Raw genomic sequence first — 25,002 nt, 5'->3', positions numbered from 1 at the left:
TCCTCCCATCCACTTTCCTTCTCCATTTCTATTTGGAGATCCTCCTTACCCTGCTTTTATCCTGCGAGGGAGGAATTTTCTGAGCCTGAAATGAAGAAGCAGCCCCTGAGGGGACTTTAATACAGAGAGGTTACAGCTCAGACAATAATTTGGGTCAATTTAAATGGCATGTGGGTGTGTGTTTAAATAAATAGCTTTAACCTTTAGCTTACTGATGGAACTGAAAATAGATACAGGGTTGGGCGCATTGGAAGAAATGTGTACCATGGCTGCCAGCATTACTTTGAATAAATAGATCACTCTTCAGGGTTGTCAAGCCTGCACCTTTGCCAGTAAGAGGAAATAAGATTTTTCTTTTCTAAGCCAGCAGCCAAATCTAAAAGAAGTTCTTACCTTTTTTTGATGGCATTGCATTCACAAGCCTGTATGTTGCAATTTGCTTCTGTCAGCTGGGTATTTCATAATATTCGTAGACCTTTGTGGCTTTGTAAGTGCCCAGTTACACCTCTACATAGACTTTCTCTAACCAGTTATATCCTAAAGGCAAGAATTAGAGTAGGTATTGATCATTACTAAATGTTATTACCTTGTTTCAGCCAGGAACTCTGTGAACTGGGTTTTTTTTCCCTATTATTTGTGGCTCAAGAACTAGAGGAGAGCTCATGTCATCATTTGCTTAGTTTAAGGCCCAAAAAACCAGTGAACATGCTCTAGTCTGAGCTCTGCCAGTGCTCTTGCCCGGAGAGTAGGTGTGGAACAGGTATGAGCTCCTGCAGCGTGCATCTACAGGGGGAGAGTGGAATTGCTGGCTGAACCCTCTTGCTAATATCCAAACCGTGTATCTGGAGAAGGAATATGAGCTTCATTATTCTGAGCCCCTAACAATATGAAAATCTCATCCAGAGTATTGTAATGAGAAGAAACTATGTGGCAGCTACTCAAAATCGTCCACAGAGAGCTGATTTGAAGTCAAAAATTGCAGTTAGTTGGTGGGAGGGGAAGAGAAAGCTTCTCCTTTTGTGAAAGAAGTGAAAAAATCTGTTTAAAAATCAAATGAAAGAACCACAAAACAGATGTAACAGAAGTGTTTTGTTATGGTTTCGAAGCATAGCTGAACCAAGCTTGGAGGTTGCTGGTTGCGCTGTTCCCCCTGCCCCGCAGCCCAGGCCCCCTCTCCCCGCTGATGGCAGCTCAGGCAGGGGGCAGAAGCCCAGGGAGCCCCTGCCGTAGTGGGGGCAGCCTGGGGATGGTGGCTCCTTGGCTGCTGTGCCCTGCCTGGGTGGCACTGAGCATCCGAGCTGCCAGGGCTGCGGCGCGAGGGGGCTCTTTAGGTTCTGCGGCGCGAGGGGGCTCTTCAGGCTCGTTGCTTTGGGCGCGGGGAGGTGCGATCTGCGCGCCCCAAACGCCTCCGGTTCCTGGGGTTCTTGTCTTCCCTCCCAGGCCACTTGGTGAGAGCCTCAGAGCCGCAGAAAATAGCCTGAGGAGGGGCTTGGTGACAGTGACCTTCTGAGGCAAGGGAAAGCTGGCGTTGGGTGTCAAAGGCTTGAGGAAACATGGGTTTGGGTTCATCTCCTCCTCTGTGCACCAAGCTGCGGGTTTGGCCTGGTTTATGCTGGTGGGCTGGTATTTTGGTGCTAAATAGCAGTGTTGTAAATGTTCACGGCGGCCTACAGCACTAACCCAGCTGAGCGGCTGGGTGTCCTCACGCTTCAGAGCTGGAGCTGCACTTTCTTTGCAGAGGCCTGTAACACTAAACAGAAGCGTATGTCGCCCACCCTTAGTAATGATGAAGCTCAGCAGCGTGGGAATTGCCTAGATAAAATGCTGATAAAGAACTACCAACTGAAGCTCTTGTAAAGGCAGTGAGATTCCTTGGAAGAGTACAAAGCTATTTTGAGCTGCTGATTTGCTCCTGTAGCATAAACATAGGCACGATATATTGTGCAGATAAAGTTTTGTAGTAACCATCTTCTGATAGATAATAATGGCAAATTAAAATAGAGTCGTAAGTTTGGCATGGGCTACGGCTTTAGTACTGTTCCCTTCTGCAGGTGTTGCTCCAGGCTATACCTGCTGAATAGAAGACACGTGGTTACAAAGCATGCCAGGGACAAATAGATGCGTTTTCAGCCTTTATATGTGCGTGGTTTGTTACCCTGTGGCAAACGGGTCACAGCTTTGTGTTCTGTCAAAGGTACCACAGCCTCGACCCTACGTAACTGCGTCATACCATGACAGCATGAAGCTCTGTGGGAAGATGTTTTGGCATACATTTCCATAATGAAATACCTTAAATTTGCTTATGCAAAACAGATTGGAAGTGATTCACTAACGTACGAGCAGATTTTGCAAGGAACCTCTCACAAGAGCAGCACATTGGTCATGAGCTTGTGATTTCACATTTTGTGGGTGTGGGAGGAGCCGCGGAGTTGCTGAGGCTGGGGGACAAACTGCGGCAAGGTGCCACCAAGGACAAAAGCTCCAGAGCTGGAGTCCAGGGGGTTTAGACCTCATTTCACACCAGTGAAGACCATTCAGCGTACGATGGTAAGGATTGAAAGGTTGATGCTTGAGAGAGAGAGAGAGAAAAAAAAAATCTTCCTTTTTGGGTTATCTGCCAACTCTGGTGAATCAAGATGAGGAAGAAAATACCCCAGGTGGTTTAGTTGTTCTATAACATTTTGCAAGGGTTTCTCAAGCCTTCCCTGAAGCATCTGCTTTTTTTACTGTCTGATTCAGGTTTCTGGTCTAAACAGAGCACTTGTCTGATCTGCTATGGCAGATTCCAAATTCTAAATATCATATAGCATAATCCTTAAGGACACGGTGATATCCCCTGCAAGGTGTTTATCTTCCGTGCCCTGGGCATCTTTGTGGCTTTACGTTCATCCCTTGGAGACTTCTGCACTGCTTATCAGTGGAGTATTCGAGGATCTATACAACTAACGAATGCCAGCCACAGAGCGCACTGAAGGCCAGTTGATTTGTTATCTTCATTTGTAATTCAATTCTTGTATTAAAAGTGGTTATGGTCACTGTTCTCTTTTTCTTGGTAGCAGCGATATTAAACGTGTCCCTACATCTGTGTGTGTGCATACCTGCATATACATGCAGGGAACAGTCTGCCATCTGTGTTTATATATATGAACTTGTATGTGTGCCTGTGTATGGACAGATGGAGGGCAGTTTGTCTGATACATAACATGGGCAGGTGTGAATTTTCAGTGATCAGCAGAGAATATAAATGCATGTGCCTGTATGTGTAGTACAAATACCAGAAGGCTGAATATTGCAGTATGCGCCTGGGAGGAGTGGCGCGCTCTGCGGCTTCAAAGGCTGTCCTGGCTAAACCACTTGATGTGCAGAAATCAGCAGCCACTTCACCCTCTGACACTGGGCGCTCGGGCTAGAATGGGAAGGGCAAGTCTGGGGGGGGGGGGGGGGGGCGGGGGGAGATGTTGGTTATTCATGTAACAATTTGTATTAAGCAGGCACCTTCTCGTCATTTCTTTTGATCTTTTTAGACACCCTAATTACAGATACAGTCTTAACAAGGATGATATAGGGCCTCAGGGGCTATAAACTAGGAGGAGAGGTTAAGAAAATTATGTTTATATTCGTTAGAATAGAAGAGAGTAAGAGGGGTCGTGACCAAGGTGTAAAAAATCCAAAAGGTATTGAAGAAGAAGTGGTGCCATCAGAATATTCAAGAGAGAAGCTGTGAAGGCAGGATAGGTGGTGGGCAGGTGGCGTTTTGATTGGAATTGGTTGTGGGATATTTTTACAAGGGTATTGCTCTTGGTGAGGAAAATAACTTATGCTGATCAGTGAGCTATGGGAAGGCAGCTTAGGGCACAGATACGTTGGTGGCCAGAAGTGTAGGATATGTCGTGTAGCTTCCTTTTGAGGTGTCTGAGCGGGTCGGGTTTGGGCAGAGGGTAATGAATTAAAAAAAGGGATTGAGCATTTGAGCTTGTTTGGAACATAAACTGGAATGCAAAATGTTGGGAGAAAGAAAACCTCGCACTTTCATATTGAAGATGCTTTGTGCAAACTTGTTAATTAAAGCAGTGCTGTAGAGCTGAGACATTTGGGGAGTCTACTGCACAAAGACTAGATAATTCTGGGGGAGTAGCATAGCAAAGAAACAAGACCTCTGATTAGTTCTTTCCACTGTGGGCCCCTTTTTCCCGCTGCCCAGACAGCACCAGCCTTGCTGTGAGCTCTTCCAGGTGAGGGTCACATCTCTTTGCATCATTCATCTGTAGCCCTTTATAGGGATAAATTCAAGATTCTCAGTGCCTCTTGGGTGCCGTGGTTTGCACGATGTCTAAGGCTACCTCTAGTGCAGGGCAGGGGTAGTCTGGCCCCTGAAATCCAAGGATGATCTAGAAGATATTTAGTTCTCCCAGTTTGTGCCCCATTTCTTTAATACCTTGCTTTCAAGGCACATTCAGGGCACATTCAAACCTTTTACCTAGCCATAGTGCACTAATGCATGTATATATATATTGTGTATCTGCTACTCAGATTTTTTTTTATTAAATTATCTGAATGTGTTTCTCTAGAATTCCATTCAAGATTTAAATCCAGAGCTTTGCTAATCAGTGCAACTTACAGCATTTCAATCAGTTTAGCTGTACACGAAATAAATTGCCAGTTCTTGGCTCTGTTGAGTGACTACAGTCCAAGAAAGAAAGCAGTTATTTTTAGACTATGTTCGTTGAATTTGAAAATCTTTTGTGAAGGAGATTGCAGTGATGATTTGAGCAAATACATTTAACTCAGACTAAGGAAGCTGGCAAGCTCCTACCCAACTCAGACTGGTTCTTGAGATTCAGCCTAGAGTCAGCTAATGCTGGTGTAGCTGGAGAGTTTAGTCTTCAGCAGTATGTGGGGGGTATGTCGTTGGCTGTGAGTCGAGGACACAGGGGCTGTGGGTCTAGGAGAGCTTCATCCTGTCCTCTATTCACACAGTAACTGCCTGGAAATGTGGCTGTTCGCTGTATCCCTTCTAATCACTGCATGTGGTGAGGGGGGGTAAGGAGTGAAAAATCGAGAGGCTTTTTGTCCGACTCTTCCCCCCGTGGTGTTCAGTCCAGCTGTGCACTGCTGGGTGGGAGGGAGATGGCATGGTAGGGTATGTCTTGTGTGCTGGAGCAGTGCGTACGGGGGGGACTGTTGTGGCTTCCAGAGCTCCTCTGCATCCAGAGCTTGTAGCCAAGCCCCTTCTGAAGTCAGTACATCTAGTATCAGTCTTACTAAAAAAAAAAAAAAAAAAAAAAAGTCATAAGGAACTGGCATGGCTACATGGGGAGCTTTTCACTAATGTGAAACGGTACAAACCCAGCAAGCAAAAGTTGCATGGCTAAGAATACCGGTTGTGCAGCTACGTAGGCTGAAATGAGAAGGATGGAGAGGCAAAGCCAGCTACAGCTATAAAGGGTTATGAAATGACTTACAAAAGCCCTGGAAGTAAGAAGGCAGAAGTCCATCAGTAAGAAAGGGAAGCAAATAAATGGCCTAGGCAGAGAAGGCAGAAATACCGCCTGCCGTTATTTTGCACTGCTCTTCACGGAAGGTTAATAATTGTGTCAGATCTGTAACAGTGTTCCCTGTAACAAGAGGTTACGAGCAAAGGCAAGAACAAGATAAGGAGTATTTAGATAAGCATGATATATTTGGGTCAGTGTGGCCTTCTGAAATGTACCCACCAAATTATTTACGACGACTCTCAGAAGCTTATGGAGAACAGGGCAATTGTCAGAAGTCCACCAACAGGCAAACGTAGTGCCTGTCATCACAGAGGACGGTACAAGGGACACAGAGGTTTGTAAATACCCAAAAAGATACAGAGCAAATTACTGAACTTGCACATACCTGTGAGCAGCAAGTAATTTCTAACATGCTTTATTGAGCCCAGACTGACCTAATTTCCTTCTCTGATTTGGGTGAATAATCCAAAAGAGAGGAAAGCAGCAGCACTTTGTCTGTAGCTAGGAGTCTGTTGCTCTCCTGAGCACCATGTTCTCATATCTGAGAAAAAGCTCGCCTCAAACCTTTAGCTTTCAAACATTTTGATTAGTGGATTGGTAGAAGCTTTTAGCAGAGGTGCACGTTCCCAGGTAGCAAGGAATTCACTGGCCGGTAACTGCTAATGGCTACACACCTGGCTTTAACAAAGTCTTAAGAACAGTTTATTAATGTTTAACTCGAGTGTTGTTGGACATTTTGGCCCTGGGATGTGAGAAGCATCTGCCTTAATAATTTTCATCAGTTCCTTGGATGACGGACCAGAAAATACATTTCCCAAGTGTGGATGAGCCTTTTAATCGTTAAAAAGAAAAAAAACAATCACACACATGCAGAATAAGGAATTGCTGTGCAGGGACCATTACTTCAGGAGGGCTCTGGGGATTGCACTGTGGACCCCCAAACTGATGGGTGGCCACAAGAGCTGCTGTGACGACACAGTGTTCACAAAGGATGTAGGCAACCCTAGAGGGGCGTAAGAAAACCAGCACCAGTACTACTAGTATTAGTCTGTGGTGTGCTGTACTCAGAAGATGCTGCAACTTTGCTGAAGAAGGGAGGTGACCTGGGGAGGCTGGAGGGAGCAGTACTGGCACATTTGGGACTATTTCAGAGCAGCTGCTTAAAACGGAGTTACAGCCTCTTGTTACCAGGCTCAAAGGTGTGCAAATAGGTAGAGAGTTGCCTTGATAACAGAACCAAAATTTCAAAATCTGTATGCGTGGAGGCACGACGTGGAGGGATTTATGCGTGCATAAATCCAGTTATGGGCCTGATTTAGGAAAACACTGAAGCATCTGCTTAACTTTTCTCTGACAGGTTTTAAGCAGGTGCTAAAAGCTCTTCCCTGAATGAATTGCTTTTCTGAATCAAGACCCAATGAAACATATGCTTCTGTTAGAAAAAGATACATGCAGCAGCATAAATTCTGTGAAGGGGGAGGAGAATATGCATTAAGATATTTTTAAATGTCTATTTTTATAAATACTTTCTCTTAATGGAAAATGCTGTACACAGCAGCATACTTTATACTTTTCTTTGCTCTCTCTTCACCATCCCTTTCCCCAGTGTATTTACTAAGAAGGAATTTTGCCTTGGGCAATAGCCTGTACTGCAGTGGAGTATCACATACAGAAAACTTACCTAACATCATACGAAAATGTAATATGTGAGTGGAGGATGGGAGTCTAGAGGTAAGCCTTTACGAAGTTGTCTTAAAGATAATTCTTTTTAAACATTGCTCAGGCTTTTGCATAAAGATTGCAGAGTAGGCATTCCAGCATCTTATGCAAGCACTGGATTTATGCTCCGTAATAACTGTATCCATAGGGTGCTGCGTTGTTGTAATGACAGTGAATGATAGTAAAATTAGGAGAATTAATAATGACCCAGCTGGAATAATTTAGCACTGTGATAACTAAACTCTAACCTAATACTCAGTGTACTCGCAGACCTATTTACAAAGCACATTGAATGCGAGAGTCTGAGGGGAATCTTCTATAGAAAACAAAGTGAAACCGTAATCATAAACAAATGCCGTAGCATGTCATTAAGAGGATTAAGTGGCTTGAAATTGATGTCTCAGGCATTTTGGTTGATTGTTGCTAGAAATACCACATGCTTGACAATTATCTTCTGTTTGCCATCCTCCCCTCTGCTAGTTGTCTGTCATGCAGCATTATCCTTGTTTACCGGGACTGCCTCGTACTAGGTCTTTATCTGCTGCTTCATGCCAGACCTGATCTGGATTTTGCAGTCTGATGTGTTGGCACCGGTCAGTGCCAAATCATTAATACCTTAATAACAGTGAGGGAGAGGCCAGGTGCAGCAAACACTGGGCTGAAACAGAACCAGACCAGCACAAGACTTCCCGAGTTCATTGAAATTAGCGTCTTCTGTAGCTTTTTAAATGAAAGGCTTGGGGTTTAGTTTGAAATATTTTTTTTTCTAAGAACTATATCTTACGTTGTAGTTAACAAAGTTTTCAAAAAAATCTGGAATTTCAGTGAAGCGTTGCACAAATAAATGAGTTTTGTATGGACTTAACTTTCTGAATAATTAATATTTCTGACACTGAGTTTTTGTCTAATTGTATATTTATTTTTTTTAAAGTAACAAGTTTTTGAAGGTAGAAACATTTCCTCCTCTGCCCTGCTTAGTGATTCCTTGCTGTTTTCTCATTGGGCGGTGCTTTGTTGGGAGGGAGGAGCTGCGGGTGTAATTTAGACAACTCAAACGTTTCTGAGGCAAAACTTTCAAAGTTGGGTCATTGTATTTCAGTGAATGTCACCATAGAGATCGCTTTCAGATCTGTCCGGGCTATCAATAAAAGCCCACGGAGAAGCGTGTTGCACCAAACTCCTAGATTTATGATTGCGCAAAGCAATGGATATGGTTACTTCCGTGACTATTTAATGTGCTTAAGTTTGTTGTAGCCCCAAGCACAATAGGCAGTAGGACAAATTCCACAGTTCTCATTGAAAGTCCAAAATTTAATAGGAAGTCTTGCAGTGATGACAGCAGCCTTTTGATCAGGTTGTACTAGAAAAGATGCAAAGCCTACGCTCTTGCAAAAAGATAAAGAGAAGCTCCATGCAGGTGGCCACATGGGGATCTGAGGGTGGGATAGCCTTCACCCACGTCACGTCCATGCTCTTTTAGATGTGTGTGTATGGAATAATAGCTCTAGTTTCAATCTGATTTAACGTACTCACCTGAATTATCACCCTGTGTGATATTTCTGTTTTGGGGGGCACTGAGTTAAACTGCCAAAAAGCATGTGTCTTCAACATCACAAGTTGGGTTTGGGTGTGAACAAATTCTTCTGGCTCTTGCCACTTGTGTGCCTTGTACCCACACGGTGCTGTGTTACACTGAGCTGTGTCGCTTTTGTGTTTGGAGAAAATTGGCACTGAGAGATACTAGCATGTCTGCTCTCAGTTGGCGTAAGGACCAATTCCTGCGTAATTTTAGAAAAGGCAGATAAAAGGTGGATGGGCTCATGATGCTGGCTCAGGTCTGCGTTACTGTGATGGAAGCTACCACATGGGCAAAGAAGCCCCAGATTTTCAATTTTCAATTAGAAGTTTTGGGTTTGGTGTTTGGTTTTTTGTTGGTGGTTTGTTTTTGATTTTGTTTTTTAATTCCCCTTTATCCCTTTTATAGTTAAAAACAAAAACCAAAACAACGGTATGTCATGAGTCCAGCCTCTCGGGCAGTGTGAGATACTGATGGTTGAAGCCAGGTGATTTTTCCCCAAGACAGAGGTTCACACGTTCATGTCGCTGGCTCCGCTGCTGCCCTGCAGATAGCAGTAGAGGAGTTGCAGGAAAAAATTAAGGGCAGCAAAGTTTCAAACTGTGATTTGACCCATTCCTTCTCACCAAAGAAAGGTGCCAAATCCACTGACCTACTGCCTCTCTTTCTTGGACACTTCTGTTCTTCCCTTGTAATACAGTTACGCCATGGTTGGAAGTTCAGACTGTAATCTTAGACCTAATCATCCTGTTTTGAGAACACCTGAGTAAAGAAATACTGAATTTACTAGTTACCATCTTGTGAGTGCTGTCTCAGGGTTGGCTCTTTTATTCGGTTTATCTTGTGCGCTCTGCGGACCGATGACTAGTAGGCTTCAGTCAAAGAGGACTATCACAGAAGCATGAGCAAAAACGAATATCACGGCAGCCCGCCCTGTCTCGGGCTGATGGCCATGCCGCTGCAGCTCATTAGTAATCCAGTTACCCTCTGGGCAAGTCACGTATTTAAGGAGCATAGGGAGGAAGAGAAGGTATCTGCTTTGTACTGGAGTTGAGAGACATTGCCAAGTGGAATTAGAATTTCAGTCTAGACAGCAATCAAAATTAGCCTTTCATCATACATTAACGTAACACTAAAATTGTTCTGTAAGCATTAGTAACCTAATTGTATTATTTTAAGGATGCATGCATAAATAAATATTGAATATATTAGTTATCTTGCATATGGAAATGAAACTAAAATATCAGCGAGGGTGGAGGCTCCTCACTACTAGGTGTTGTTTCTTAACAGCCCTGCTATTCTGGTGCTGAGCTGGATTACTTTGAGATACTGTGGTTTCCTTTTCTGGTTTGATTTAACCCGGTGTAGTCTTACATTCAGTGAGCATTTAAATGACCAGGCAAGATGCAATGTTCATGAATTACTACAGACCAGTGAAAGTTCATCACACTGCAGAAAGGATTTTGGGTGCAGAACAGTAAACGAGCTTGCTCTGAGTCACAACAGGCATCTTTATCCAGAGGAAAAAAATAAAATCTTTTGAAAATACTATATGTAACAGACTATAAATGAAAGAAATGTATCTCAGAGCAATCCATTAAAACCACACAACCTGCTGAGAGATACAGCAGTATCATTCCTGTATAAATCAGTTCATAAACTCGTTTTTAATTTTTTGGCAGACTTATGAAGCCAATTAGCTTGGCAATAAATATTCAGCTTTAATGGGCAAGTGAATAATTAATGTTATTGCCTTTGTAAATTTAGCTTTTCAGTTATAAATTAACATAATTAAAAGAGTAATGTTTCAGTATGCATTTTACCAGCCAAATCTAAATCAAGCAATTAAACTGTAGGTTTTCCACATCAAATGATTTGAGTTTATAATGATGCAAACTGTAGACGTAAATTTATTTTTCATGGTCAGATTCATTACAAAAACGTGAAGGAAAATATTCTGCAGCATATGTAATCAAGTATACTATTTGAGGAACCATTAATATATACTTTAACTACTTTTTTGTTGTCCTTCTACAGGGAAATAGAAAGGGGAGAGCATACTTCCTATCAGTCTCTGGCCCTAGGATAATTGCCCGTGTGTAATGGTAATGTCCACTGGAAAATGGGTATCGCTGCGTAGTGGTTGTCACATTTCTTTGTTGGATTGATTGGAAAATCACAGTGCATGGTAGGGATCTGAAAAGATAAAAAATTGCTCTGTAGTCATGAACTTAAACTCCAGGCTGGCTTACACCAGGTGAGAATTTGATCGTATATTTTTTCCCCTCTGCTTACTGCTTCATAGTTTTTATGACGTGCATGTGCCATCTTCCTACGTCATCCTTCGAGCTTAGTGAACAGCCAGAGCAGTAATGCTTCTCTCTATAAGAACAGATGAGTTAGTAGGAATACGTAACTATTTCTAATCCGAACGCAGGTCGTAGCTGGTGAAATTCAGCCTTTCGAGCAGCTGTTCAGAGGAGCAGAGCATGTGGCTTTAACTTCAGGTTGGCTCAAGAGTTCAGGAGGTTGCACCCAAGATTTCTGAATTTGCTTGTGAGGGACAGTTAAGGGGTGTCTGAAGCCATATGGTTTCTGAAACTTACAAGCTTCAGGGAAATCGGACGGCGTGAACTTGGGCTTTTCTCTATTATTTTTTTTTTTTTTTTATATTGGGAATTTCACACAGCATATCAGTTTCTTGGAATGGTGTCAGTGTGTGACACTTAAAAATACTAGTTTTCATTAGAAATGGGAAGAACCCAGAGTGACTGTAACATACAGACATACACACTCACACACACGTGAAAACTTGAAGTCTGTTTGTCTCTAGTCAGAGAAATCCTGAAAGCCCCCACTGGAAACCCAGAGCTGTAGACATTTCTAGACTTGCAGCCGCCACAGATTATGATTTATCGCAGGCTGAGCAGTCTATTTATAGCTCTTCAAAATGTTTCAAAGAGCAGTATTTTTCAAACTGCCAAAGGTTTGCAGATTTGTAATGAGAGGAGTTTCTTGATGCGCAGGCTTCCCAAATCCAAACCTGTTCATTGACATTTCTGCAAGCTGTGATTTCATAGTCTTTTAGTGTCCCAGAACCCAGTGGGCAAATTTATCACTGGCAAAAGCCCACTGAAGTTAGCGTAGTTACACCAGTGAGAAATTCAGGTCAATGAACTTTATTTTAGTGGTGCTCAAAATGTTCGCGGTGCTATGCAGATAGATAGCTGTAGGCTTTTTTGCAGTATCCAATTGTTTAAGGATGAGCAGAATGAAAAAAAAAATTACCGTTGAGATGACTTTGTGCTAATTGACTTAGATGCATGCAGAACTGCAGTATGGTTTTGATGGCATTATTATTTAGGGGTTTAGAAGGGCTTTAATAAGAGGCAAAGCACACTGAAAACTCTTGTGCACAATTTCTATGGGATCATAGTTCCAAAGAGATTTTAATTGAACGCAGTTGCTTGCTGGCATGGTCAAGTGTCGGTGGAAGAGAGGGGATCCAGCCACCCGGTGGCACAGGCTGGATCTTGTAAGCATATGTCTGTAGAAGGCGAGATGTTTTGTCAGTGATAAGGCCAATTTCTGTCTCCAGAGCTGCTCTGTTACAAATAGTTTTCATCTGTATTTCATTATACTTTGGCCGTGTCCAGATTTAGGTGGATCCAGGTGCATTGCATGGTTTCTTTGCCGATGGTGGCTCCATGAGTCTTTTCATCTCATGCCAGGCTCTACCTGGGCTTAGTGGTGTATTTCTGGCTGGGGTCTACTAATTGTGGACTTCAGACGGAGTCAGCCGTCCTGAGCTGTGTCTGAAGAGAATTCAGCCTATTTCGTAACAAGGTTATTCTAAACTCCCTTACATTTGATAGCCTACTTTTAGCTGCTTGGGTTTCCTGCACAAATCAAAAGATTGCTCTGAGACTACTGAGCACCAAACGAGACCGAAGGCAGCGCAGACCCTGGCTGTGCAGGCTGGCTTTGCCGTGCAGCCTGCCGGGTGCCATATTTCTGCTCTCTTTGCCAGGATTTACAGCACACCAAGGAAGCCAGCCTTTACCGACTGAAGCAGCCTGGCACTGCCTTGTTTTATGGGTGGATCAGAGTATTTCAGGTAGATGGACATTTCCAGCAAGTCACCAAACTGACCTTCTCTCTCTGAGAGCAGACAGCAGGAAGGGTTGACATGGGTGACCTCAAGATCTTTCTCACATGGAGTCTAAGGCAGGGATGCCTTCTGCAGCAGTACTGGATTGCTCGTTGCTTTGAAGTCATTGTTAAAAGTTTTTCTGTAGTTCAGCATGTGAGACTAGATGGCCTGGTCCAGAAAGCATAGACTGGAGCAGTGTGTGTGCTTGGGAAGGGGAGAAGACGTTAAGGGAGGTTTGATTTGCAGCTCTGGATGTGTTGGTGGCTGTGTACCAGAAGGCTGACTCAAATTGCAGGGCTTGCAAGTGCTCCTCTTTCTTTGTGGTCCTTTTTAACTTGCATCAACTTTCTCCAAACTTCTGACGCTTCTAGAAATCTCTGGCATCCTCCGGCAGCTCCAGGTCTGCTCTGGCCTCTTCTTGGCTCTTTGGTGTGCTCACCCAGCCCTTAGGGTCCTCCCTGATGCCCTGCCAGCCCTCTCCATGCCCTGCTTGGGGATCATCCCGGCTCTTCTTACTGTACCAGCGCTGAAATTAAAGCACTTAACAGGCTCCAACTATTTACCAGGCTTCTATGCTGGTTTCCAGCTCGAGTGCAATTTATTTTTCTTCAAATTTAGGATCCACATGGGAAAAGCTGCATTTCAGAGGTGAGGTTGGTGTTTCTTTCAAGTGCCAGTGAATCTAGTGTACCTATCAGGCTGCCTTTGTGTGTATCCATGGACTTTGTTGGCTCTCACCTTCTCCCTGGGTTGGGAGGGTGTAACAGCAAAGGGGTGGGACTGCCAGAGTGACAGCACATTGTTTACAACAAATTTATCTGGCAAAACTTTGAAAAGCTTGAAAAGTGCCTGGAACCAATTGTATATCCTAATATAACTATTAGGAATATATATAATAATATAACTATTATAATAATGATATAACTATTATTAAACTTGGCTTAAAACATCGAAGGAGAATCACATTTTAGACTCTCAGGAAATGCATCAGAGTTTGACACTATGTGTGGCTTTTAAAATCAAAACACTGAGAATAATAATCTGAATTTATAATGGAAAACCCTGCTCAGATTCTGGCTTGACAACTGACTGACAGCCACGTGTCCTCCAGGTGCCACAGAATCCAATATACTCGTGTTTTCTCTAACATTTGGTATACCAGCTTATCCCAATATGTTCCACAGAGATAAACAATAACGTTCCAGAGTTAAATAAATAACTTTAGAGATAAGCAACTTCAGCAAGGACGAAAGGTTTGCTTAGCAATGACATTTAGCAGTAGATGGAGATATGCATTTACTTACTCATTTTCCAACAGAAAACGGGTTAGAAATGGCAGTAACACAAAGCAGAGTATCTTGAAGAGAGACAGATTAGGACGGCAAAAGCAGTTGTTTCTTATGACCAGGCTTAATGCAGGCCGGTAATAAAGCTCACTGATTCTGGTGAGAGCAGACGGAGGCCAGTGCCAGAACTGTTGGGAAATTTCATCTGAAAAGCGAGAGTCCCTGAACCAAAATAAAATAATCGAAAACAAAACCAAAACCAAAAACAAACAAAACAAAAAAAAAAGAAAAAAGAAAAAGGAAGGTGAAAGCATGTCTGAAGAAAATACAGAGAAGTCAGTTTTGGGTGCTAAAACAGAAATGTACTGAGTTCAAATGAGATTAGAGTTAATAGTGGTCAAGTTAATACCTTTGCTACAGAGAAAGAGAAGTACAGTATGTTTATATAAAGCTTATGCTTTCATGTCCTGATCCTGTAATATGATCCACTTATGTGTTATCAGCTGTGGTAAAGAGATCCAAAGGCATTTGAACCTTCTAGTAACAAAAGTGTTCTTCATCCTGGAATGTATCTTAATTACAGAACATAGAAAATATATCCCAGGAGAGTCTCAGTGCACTCATTTTGTATGCGTAGAAGTTTATCTTGGAACGGATTCATAAATAATGTGTTTTTCCTGGTTAACATAATTTATTCTGCATTGTTGCATACATTGAGAAATTTTGTGTCTTTTGGGTCAGCTGGGATTTTGCAGCACATCCCTCCTCTACCATGCTGTGGTTGTAGAGTGGAGCCCTCACCCTGGTAAGACCCTGACAGAGGCATGTGGTTATGTGAGGCACAGGAGGAGAGGGCAGGCTGGAAAGGAGGTCTGTGTCCCAGCTTTTGCAAAAAGTCTGCCCCTGCCTCAGTGTAAAAGGGGATAAGGAAAACGAATAAGGGAAAAGAAAGGCACTGATTTTGTCTTACTAATGAATGAAGGACTCTGCCATTCTAAATTTGGAAGTGAAGGGTTTTAGCAAGCTGGGGAACAAGTTACTGCTGATAACAGTGCACTTTGGGCTGGAGAAACATGCTTCAAATTTGCTATGAATAGACCTGATGGAGCTAGTTACACCACACTCAACTGGAAGCCTTACTTTCACGTTGAACTGTGATACTAAGATGAGTGATGTGATTATTTTCTAGTTAGATTCCCATTTTAAGCTAGAGGAAATCCAGTTAGGTATTGTTACATCAGCAGAGGTTGTATCATATGGCTGCCTCTGATACAAACCTGTCAGCCCCTGTTGGGAGCACTGGGTTTCTTTCATTACTCAATTATTTTGAAGATCTGACCAGTTAAGTGCAAGCTGTTTGCTACTCATTCTCTCCTAAATCCAGGAAGTCAGTTAAGCATTGCTTCCCCACCCCCACCCCCCACCCCCCAATAAATGTACTTCCAACCCTTTGAAAGCATTTTTTGACAAGGACTTATGCATTGCTATAACTTTATCGTTGCTTTCAATGGAACTGACAGAAGAAACAATCATCAAATGAAAGAGCTTCAGTACAAGGGCAGATGTAAACATCTGACTCTTAAGGAGCTCAAGAGATCTTATTTTATAGTGTAACCAGACTGTAGTAGTAGTAGGAGTAATAATAATAAAAAAGACTTAATAGTATAATGCAGTGTTAGCACTAGACAGATAGTAGCCTGCAACTTAAAGCTTTTGAACTTGAGAAGAAGCCTTCATTAATGCAAGCTCATTTCTTCAGCAGGCACATTTTATTTCAAAATGGAATTTCCACTGCATTTCTTGGATTTAATTTTCAGGAATTATTTACTTGCATGAAACAGCAGCACAACTTCTGCGGTGTCTTAGGGGTTTCTATCCCAGCAAGATATTAATCGTTCTTTTGAACCTCATAACGTAACATTAATAGTACTATGATGGGAATAGTTCATACATCAAGGCACTGCTCTTACTACTTTTTTCCTGGATACCCCTAGTTTGCAGTTGGAGGACAAAGACCAATGCTGATCTTCAGCAATATCTCAGTATTCCATTATATTCATCTCAGTCAACGTGTTTTTAAATTTATTATTGCCTGCATTCTTTAATTGAGTTAATTTCCCAAGGAACTCCACCATACTACTGGCCTCCACCAAAGTTCCTAATCATGAGTGTTATCACTTGAACTGCAGTTCTGTGATTTCACTATTTGTTTTGTTGGCAGGGGAAGGAGAAAAAAGAAAAAAAAAGCCTCAAAACAGCTGAGTGCCAGTAGTGCTGGCGACTTCGGTTTTATTTATGTTTTGTACTGAGCCACTGTGAATGATAAAGTACGTCTGGGACACGGCTGTGGGCAATGCTCTAAGTGTTATAGCTGGAAAGATGCCAAAGTTGCATTGCTACCAATTTTTTACCATTAGCCTTCTGGAAGGAGGGATTCAAAGTCTCGTTTTATTCCCTCATTCACCAGTGTCACCTTTACACTAAATTAATGTGAAATCTTTACTAGAGATGGAGCTGACAGGATGAGTTGTTGATCCTACAGCTTCTTTGACGTGGCAGGAGCAGAGGAACAAATCCTATAAAATGTAGAAGCCAGCTTCTCTTGGGACTTGAGCTGTGAGGAGTCAGGAGCATCCTTTGAGATAACCGAGTACCTTTGCTTTTGGCTGAGGCTGGTGTGGTGGGATTGCATTAAGCCACGCTGTCCTGAAGCTCAGTAGAAAACAGGGAGCTTGATCCTGAGGATATGGCAAAATGCAGCAGTTGCTGCCTGCTCAGCTGTACGAGGACTAATGTCCAAGGCTGTAATTAGAAGGTATACCTGCTAATGAATTGGTATAATCCCTGCTGTGTTCAGAGTCTGCTGTGGGATCTTTTTCCCTGCACTTACAGAGGAGGTTGACCTTGTTAAATACTTAGCAATAAAAAAGTGTTTTCCCTTGCCTGTTTCACAGCCTTTCTTCTGGCTCTACCCGTAGAGAGCTCTTCTGTATTAATTGAACATGTTTACCCAAGTTTAGTTGGGTAAAAGGGAAGTTACGAGACTATATATGAACATGTTACATAAATCTGAGTGTGCTGTATGTGCCTGCATAGATGCACACACATACAGTGTTTTGCTTTCTTTACGGTCACACTAGCAGTAAAAAGAAAAGAAATGTAATATTTTTAACAAGGAGATATGGTTTCAGTTATATTTAAGTCACCAGACTCTTCAAATATTTTATCTTTTCTATGCTCAACTAATTTCTTTAATTGCAGTTAGGTAGGTTGTAATTAATTTTTTGATGAGACAAACTAATACTAATTTGAATATCTACTATACTGTAATACTTGCTTGCAAATATGCCATTCAGCTTCTAGATAAGTCTTTTTGCCCCATCTCAAGTTGCAAATACTCACAATATTATCATATCTAGGCAAAGGGTGCAAGCTGCACCTTAAGCTGTGTGACACCCAAATACAAGGATGACTGTGCTGGGTCGGATAAGGGTCCAGCCGGCTCCTGTCCTCACCCTGACAGTCATCAATAGCTGGTGCCTGAAGAACTGTCTGAGAACATGGCAAAAGTATAGCAAGGCTTCCTGAGAGCGTGTCCCAGCCTTCATTGATTTGTGGTCTGGGAAAAACTGAAGAGAGAAGTGGTGTCTTCCAATTTAATATTTGATCTGATTTATTGCATCTAAAATGTATAGTTATTTTGTATAATTCATGCTTTCTGTCAGTAAAGGGCTGAGACTCCTCCAAGGGAAATACTGTCTTTTTACTGGAAAAATGTCTTGTCTGCCTTTTCTGATTAACGAGGACATCTATATGCCCACTTTTGTGACTTGAAGGCTGATCTGATACCACTTAACTGTTAATTTGGGAACGTACCTGAACATTCAATCCAGGGCTCCTGAAACTGCATGTAAAAATCTGAAGTGGTGGGATAATGAAAGTAATTAGTAGTTTGTTGGCAGTTTTCTCCGCGTATCTGATCAAAGAAGAATGAGGCGATCACACAATTTTAGAACCAAAACTAACTGAAATGGTGGGATTTCTAGTACATGGGGCATTTCTGTAAGTTCAGTCTTGGTTTCGTTGCAGATAGGAGCAGTGCCCACTCCTACAGCAGCTGCAGACTGAAATGAATGTCTTTTTATCAGGGATGCTGGTGTCTGTCTCGCTCTGCTGCTGTGGGCTGGTCCTGGGTCTCTGGGCTTGGGCAGTGGCACCAGCAGCCCGCTGGCAGCCCAGGCTTTTCTAGCCCTTAGGGGGCTGCCCAAAGCCAAGGAGGTCCAAGGAGCATCTCAGGAGCTGTGTGATAAGCTCTCCGGGTTCCTCGACTGTGAGAGGGAAACCAGTTGCCTGCTAGGACACTGACCACCAAGTCAGTAGTGGCTTACTGAATGTGAAGGGTTCTTCTGCAAAATTGTACAGGTTTGGGCAACCGAACTGGCATATGTTTGTTTTCTGTTTGGGTTTTTTTCCTTTCTTCCTCTTGAAGGTTCTGAGCCAAAACAAATTACAGCTTATGAGGGTTTCCTTGCTTTATCTTTTGGTAGCCTTTTGTCTTACTATGATGCTGACTACGAGCGGTCCCTGGCCTGCCTCCCTCCCTCTGTAGCTGTGTGATGAATGCCATCAGAGTGTGGAAGAAGCATCTTGCGTTCAGGCTGGAGCATCTGCGCCTTGCTGCTCGCAGGAATCCTGGCCACAGATTTCATTTCATTATGTTGCACCATGCCTCTTGTATCGGGGAGATGGGAATGGTACACAGTCACTGCATTTTGTCACAACCAAAGTGGTTTTCCCCTCCATGTTCACACCTCCCATTACTTCCCATCCTCCCGCATTACTGCATGTTTCTATTACTCTGTGCTTTCAATCTAGATCAGGCAACTGCTTGGCAGCAGCATTTTCCAGCTTGCTGCTTCTGTGCTCTCAACCCCATAATGGAAGTGGTTGGGAGTGAGGGAAGCTTTTCTTTTTCTTTGCCAAGAGCTGGAAGTGCATGCTTCTGCCCATACTGTAATTTATGATCCACCCAGCAGCGCAGGAATTCAGATGGTACTCTGATCAGAAACTCTCTGCGCATGCATAGCAGTATATTAAGGCAACGTGCCAACTTCTTACCAAAGACATTTGCTTCCAATGAGCATTGGCAAGTTGTACTAAATAGGAGCTTTCAAAAACACATCTTTTGCAACCTGAGACCAGGCTCCTGCACTCAGCTTGCAATGTTGATATAGTCCTATATTGTTACTTCTACTTCTCAACTCAGCTGATGCTATAGTTAATGCACAGAAACGCAGCACTGATTTTCTTCATGACTATTTTGTGTTACAATTTAGGAGCAGAAATGAAAAAGTAATTGTAACTGTGGTCTCCAGAGATAGAAATCCCATAAAGCAGTAGAATTAGGTCTGGCTGCTACCTGCAGATCAAACTACTGCAGCATCAGCCATTTCTATGCCTATAAGTTATTCAGCAGCCATTTCAGCTGGCAGTCTGATTTTTCATAGTTAGCCTTGAGGAGGACAGGAGCTGTGAAGGTCCACTTCTGTCCTTCCCGTCTGAGTTCAAGACAGGCAGAAGGTCTGAGAATGTGAACTGAGAAATGCGGGGCAGGGCTCTGCTGTCCTGACTCCTGTTGTGGGTATCTCACAAGCTGTTCTGCTTACAGAGCCTTTAGGTGCGGTATTTAACATTTACCACCTATGCAAGGCCCAGTGAAGTAATTAGTGCTAAATCAAGTGAATATATTTGATTGTTCTTATCTGTGTGACTATGCTTGCTATGTGGACTTTTGGTGAAAATAATAGAGAGATATATATAAAAGAAGGAGAAAACAAAAAGCAGTGTGACGCTAACTTTCAGTGTGGACAGTTTCACAGACTGATTACTGAAATCTTCCTTCTTGCAAGGCCAAAAGCTAATGGGTTTTCCAGACGGCTGAAACCTGTTCATGTGGGGGATTTTTTGGGGTTTTTTTTTTGTTTTTTTGGGTTTTTTTGTTTTGTGAAGATGTAATGGGATTTTGTGGTATTTTGAGCTGCCAGCCACAGGCTTTCCTCTGTGTAGGAAACCTCTAAGGAATAAATATGTGTATATCTTTTTTTCCCCCCTTTGTTCTTTTTGCATTTCTAGGCAAAGTTAGAGTGTGTTCATGGCTGCTGTGTTGAGTTAATGTTAGAACAGTGTCTCTGAGCCTGGTTTAAGGACACAAACCACCTAGCATGTATGTGTGTCCAACCTAGGGAGGCTGGATTCTTCTCTCTGCTCCGTCCTTGCCTGCTTCGTGCTGCTCTGCCTGGTCTCACTTCACAGGCTGTGTTGTCCTGGTGGGGAAGGATGGTCCTTCAAGTGTTTTCCCATATACCAGGGATTAGGGACAATTAATGCAATGACAGTGATGAACTTTTGGACTTCTTAGTGCTTCTTTAAGGTTTTTGGCTGCTGGCAGTGTTGCTGCCAGGTGGTCATCTCCGTCGCTGTCTTCTTACCTGGGTGTTCACAGTGAAGCCCCCACATCCATCTTCAGTGCCAGGGTCTGACGTTTTGGAAACACTGAACATATCTAGCAGCAACAGTGAGCTAGAAAATGTGGCGATGCTGACCCCCCCACCCTCCCAGAAAAGTTTAGGCCATTTACCTATCTCTGTCACTTCCTTTGGAGGCTGAACCTCAGGAACCTGTTGCTGACAGTCACCACTCCCCATCAGTTGTAAGGTCCTAATGTGATTGCCTGTTTAGGAGCCTTGAATTCCTTGAGCGAGAGCCATTTTAACAGTAAAATGTGTTAAGGCTGAGGTGATGTCTCTGCTTTTAATATGAAAGCCCTGTTATTCTGCAGAAATACCATAATGAATTAAAATATTCCCCATGGAGAAGTGTATTACTTACTTGCTTGTTACAATATCATACTGGAATAAAAAGCAGCTGGGCTGGCATTCACTTTCTGATGTAGGGACACTATTAAAATACTGTAAAGCAAGAATAGCTTAGCACCACAGTTCTTGAATTCAAAGATTGCCCTCCGAAGGTGCCACGCATGATGGATTGTCACAGACTCTTTGTCCTGCCTTGACATTTCATTCCTATCTGATGTTCTCTTATGTTCTGCTCTGAATCTGCCAAACAGCTGACCCTAGAATTTAATGCCACACCTTCTTCTCTTTCCTTTTTCTGAGCAGCATCTTCTGCAGCTGAGGCTCTGAAGTACTGGAGGACACTGCATCTTCCTCAGGGACACGGACGAGGGGGAGCTGGGGCTTCTGGGGAGTCAGAAAAGAATTGCAGTTGGTGGTCGCCTGAGGAACTTACCTTCACACCAATGTTGCTCTGAAAGGAGTTGTGTCCAACATTCAGGTTTGGTAAGGTATGTAATTTTTCCCCTGCTCTTGTCTTTTTGCTCTTTTTAAAATATCTACATATGGGGAATATAGATAATTAGCAAGCTTTGTGTTTTATTGCTGTATACGTGCCATGCTCATACTGCCTCCATAAGTAACCTTTGCTCTCCCTGAATTTGGAGAGCATTCATCCAGAGTGAAGTGTTTTTAAAGTCTTGGGCTTGAGGGGATGCGTGCTTGTATCAAGTACTTTATTGAACAAAATGCTCGCTTATGGTTGTGTTTTGCTGTTGGTGATGTATACTTGGTGATAGGCATCTGTATTTTGAAAGTCTCACTTGTGTTTCGCTAATGTCTGTAGTTCAGAGGGTCAGAGATGAAAAAAAAATAAATGATGCTGAAGTAGCCTATTTGTAATACAGCTCTGTGCTTTCCTTTGTGCTTTGTATATTCTCATTGTTGGCCAAGGACGGGAATAATACTAATTTCTTGCGTAATTGTATGTGCCCCCTTTGTCGTGTAGCACTTAAAATTCCTGCGTGTGGAGGTTCTCATATCCACAAAAACACTGCCTTGGTTGTAGGCGTTGCTGCTGTAACTGCCGCAAGCAATGTGCAACTCTCTTTTAGCAAGAAATTGAGGACCAGGACTTAAGGAATGTATTGTGGACAAAGCTTGTGCTATAGAAACATTTAGGGTAATAGAGCCCCTGATTCTCTGGTTTCTTTTATCTAGGTCAAGTTACTTCTGTAAAGGCAAAGTTTGCTGATAAAAAAACCCCAAAATGTAAAGTATTGGTTCCCAGGTCACAGCAGAATGGTATCAGATGATGCTATCCTTTTTTATTTAACATATGGGCATTCTGTGAGGTGACTGAGCCAGCAGTGTAGTCTTGTTGAGAAAAGGACGGCAGCAGTGTAACACCTGCACTTGGTGTTAGTGGGGGGGAGATAAACAAAGTCAATACTTTCTTAAGAGTGTCTGAGAAAACGTGATGCATCCAGGTGGGTGTGCATTCCTTGCCCTGCTTTTGATCTGGCTGCACCAGCAGTGTTGCTCCTGGACTCTCTGGACTCGAACTGTCACTTCAGTACAGTTCCGCTGGTTTGGAGCCTGCCTGTCTCCAGCAATTGCAGAAAAAATGTTGGTGGGAATAGCTTAAATTAGGTGCTTTGACTTTTTAATATTGAGGGTCAATAAAGGTCTGTTCCGACCACAGCATATGCTGTTAATTTGTACAGGCGTTTTGTGGAAACACGTGAAACCACTGCCCTGTCTGCTCCGTTTGTCTGCGCCAGGCACCTGGTTGCTGCAAGAGGAAGTTGTTAAATGTTGCTCATGCTTTTGTTAGCATCTTCACTTTTGTTTGTTTCCAAGCTGCTGCTCTTGTGATTGTAATACCTAAAGGGGAAGGCTGTAAGAGAGGTATTTCATAATCAAGAGGGCCTCTTGACTCTTGCAGAGAAATATTTTGCCCTGTTATAATGTAGAAATCACAGCAGCTTGTTTATTCCCTGTTTCCGTGTGGGTTTTGTAGGTGAAAGCGTGTGAATCTTCCTCGCAGTGGGCATGTGTGTTTTGCTGGGTACGCAGGGTGTAGGATCTGCACCAGGGCGGCCGGCTGCTGGTGTGACCGTGGGGGTGCCCCTGCCTTGGGCAGGGTGGCGGTTAGATGAGCTCCCCATGTCCTTCCCACCAGAGCTGGTCCAACTATCAGTCTAAGGTTCACATCTCTGGCTGCAGCATGAATAATACTCCAGCGCAGAGGTTGTGCAGGACTTTGCAAAACCTCATGATTTCAGAGGAAAAAGAGCATCTTCCATACAGTCAACGTAGCCGAAACTATGATTTAGGCATTAAACTCTAGGTTGGACTTTGTTTATATTTTTGCATTTTACTTTGTGACTGTCAGATCTAAAAACTTGGTTCTTATGTAAGGAAAGCTCACATTTACGGAAACTTGATTTTTAAGAACATTGCAGATTGAGAAGATTGTGCTAAAGTTTCAAGAGTTGGCAACACCACTGTTTGTTCAAGTCACTGAGACCCTTTTTTATTCTTTCTCTTCGTCTTCGGGGCTCATGCAGACTTACCAGGATAATTGGGTACCATCAACTTGATCGGTTCCCATGACACCCTTGTGAGACAGAAGTGCTTCTTATCCCCTTTTTACATATGGTGAATGAGGAACAGGGTCACTTCTAGGCCACTTTTAGGTGGTAAACATCTGTCTCTGGTTTGCTTGTAATCACAGTGCCAAAGGTGCACCTGAGGCCCACAGCTGGGGGCACGGAGATAGCGTGGGCTGAGCTGCTGAGGCTGCAGGGCAAAGCAGGAGATCTGGTGTGGATCCATCTGAGGGTGCTGCTCCGATCTATGCCAGTTTCTTCCATGTGTCCTGCTCCCCCACGTCGAAGGGGTTTTAATGAGTCATTACAGTAACACCAAATGACATCGGGACCCATGTTTGCTGCATCTCTCTGCTGGAAATGGCAATGTGTGTTCAGGTAATGTTAGCTGAATTCATTCTTTTTTTTGCAGCAGAATGTTGTTTGCTCGTGTGAGAGAAGCAGATTCCCTTTTAGCTGCATTTACGCAGTTGTGGTGATGGTAATCTTATTGTGTAAGGAATTATTTTAAACAAATCTGTAGATAACATGCAGAGTAGTATTTCTTTTCTTAAATTACTCATTTTTTAGATTAGTAGAATCTAGTTAGTAAAATGCTCTGTTCTGCTGAAAAAGCACATTTAATAAATATGTAAGAGAAAATTTTTAAATAGCCGTTAAACATAGTTAATAAATTTTATCTTGCAAGTAGAATTGGAAAATACCCTGTTCATTTAATGTGTTTTATGGATCTCGTAGCAATTAATTGTCTTCATTACATGGACATAAATCCTCAATGTAATTCACCTCTTTCAGATTAATTGCTTTGGAACTTTTCTCGTTGCTTTGTTTAGGCTGTAATATTATTTCTCTTTTTTTAAAAAGTTGTGTCTTAACATCACATTTTTTATCATCCCCAAATGTTCTGGAAATCACTTCAACAAAATCTCTGTGCGTTACAGGACAGTGCAGAGGTGGTGTTGCGGCTCTGATGGTCTGATGCAGGTTGAAGCAGAGCTCACACGTTAAAGCCCTGCTTGACCCATGGCAGAGCAGTGGGCATTCGTCCTTTTCTCATTCCCTGTATTACATGGACTGATAAGAAGTTGTTATTTCTCTCTTCAAATCTGCCTTGCTTCTTACGTGATTTCAGTTATGAAATCAGAAACAAACAGTGATTTTATGCGCCTGTGGGTTTAGATGTCAGGATAAGACCTTAATGCAACTTTCTGATGACTTTGGGGGGGGGTGCAGGTCTGCTGACTGTGTCTGAAAATGTGTCAGTAAAATTATCCTCGTGTTATTGAGGGGAGAGTTCAGCTGGAGCA

General features: G+C 42.8%; 1 protein-coding gene across 1 annotated transcript in view; it reads left to right on the top strand.

The window, feature by feature from the left end:
- The window catches only part of SGCD (sarcoglycan delta), a 349,496-nt gene that overhangs the window by 108,308 nt on the left and 216,186 nt on the right, over positions 1–25,002 (top strand). Inside the window, exon 2 of the mRNA XM_056350163.1 lies at positions 21,408–21,592. The gene's annotated coding sequence lies outside the window, so the exon portion shown is untranslated. The remainder of the gene's footprint in view (positions 1–21,407; positions 21,593–25,002) is intronic.

Source organism: Falco biarmicus, chromosome 8 (assembly GCF_023638135.1).
Source record: "Falco biarmicus isolate bFalBia1 chromosome 8, bFalBia1.pri, whole genome shotgun sequence".
NCBI classification, from domain to species: Eukaryota; Metazoa; Chordata; class Aves; order Falconiformes; family Falconidae; genus Falco; species Falco biarmicus.
The sequence above is the reverse complement of the archived record's forward strand: the minus strand, read 5'-3'. Positions and strand labels throughout refer to the sequence as shown.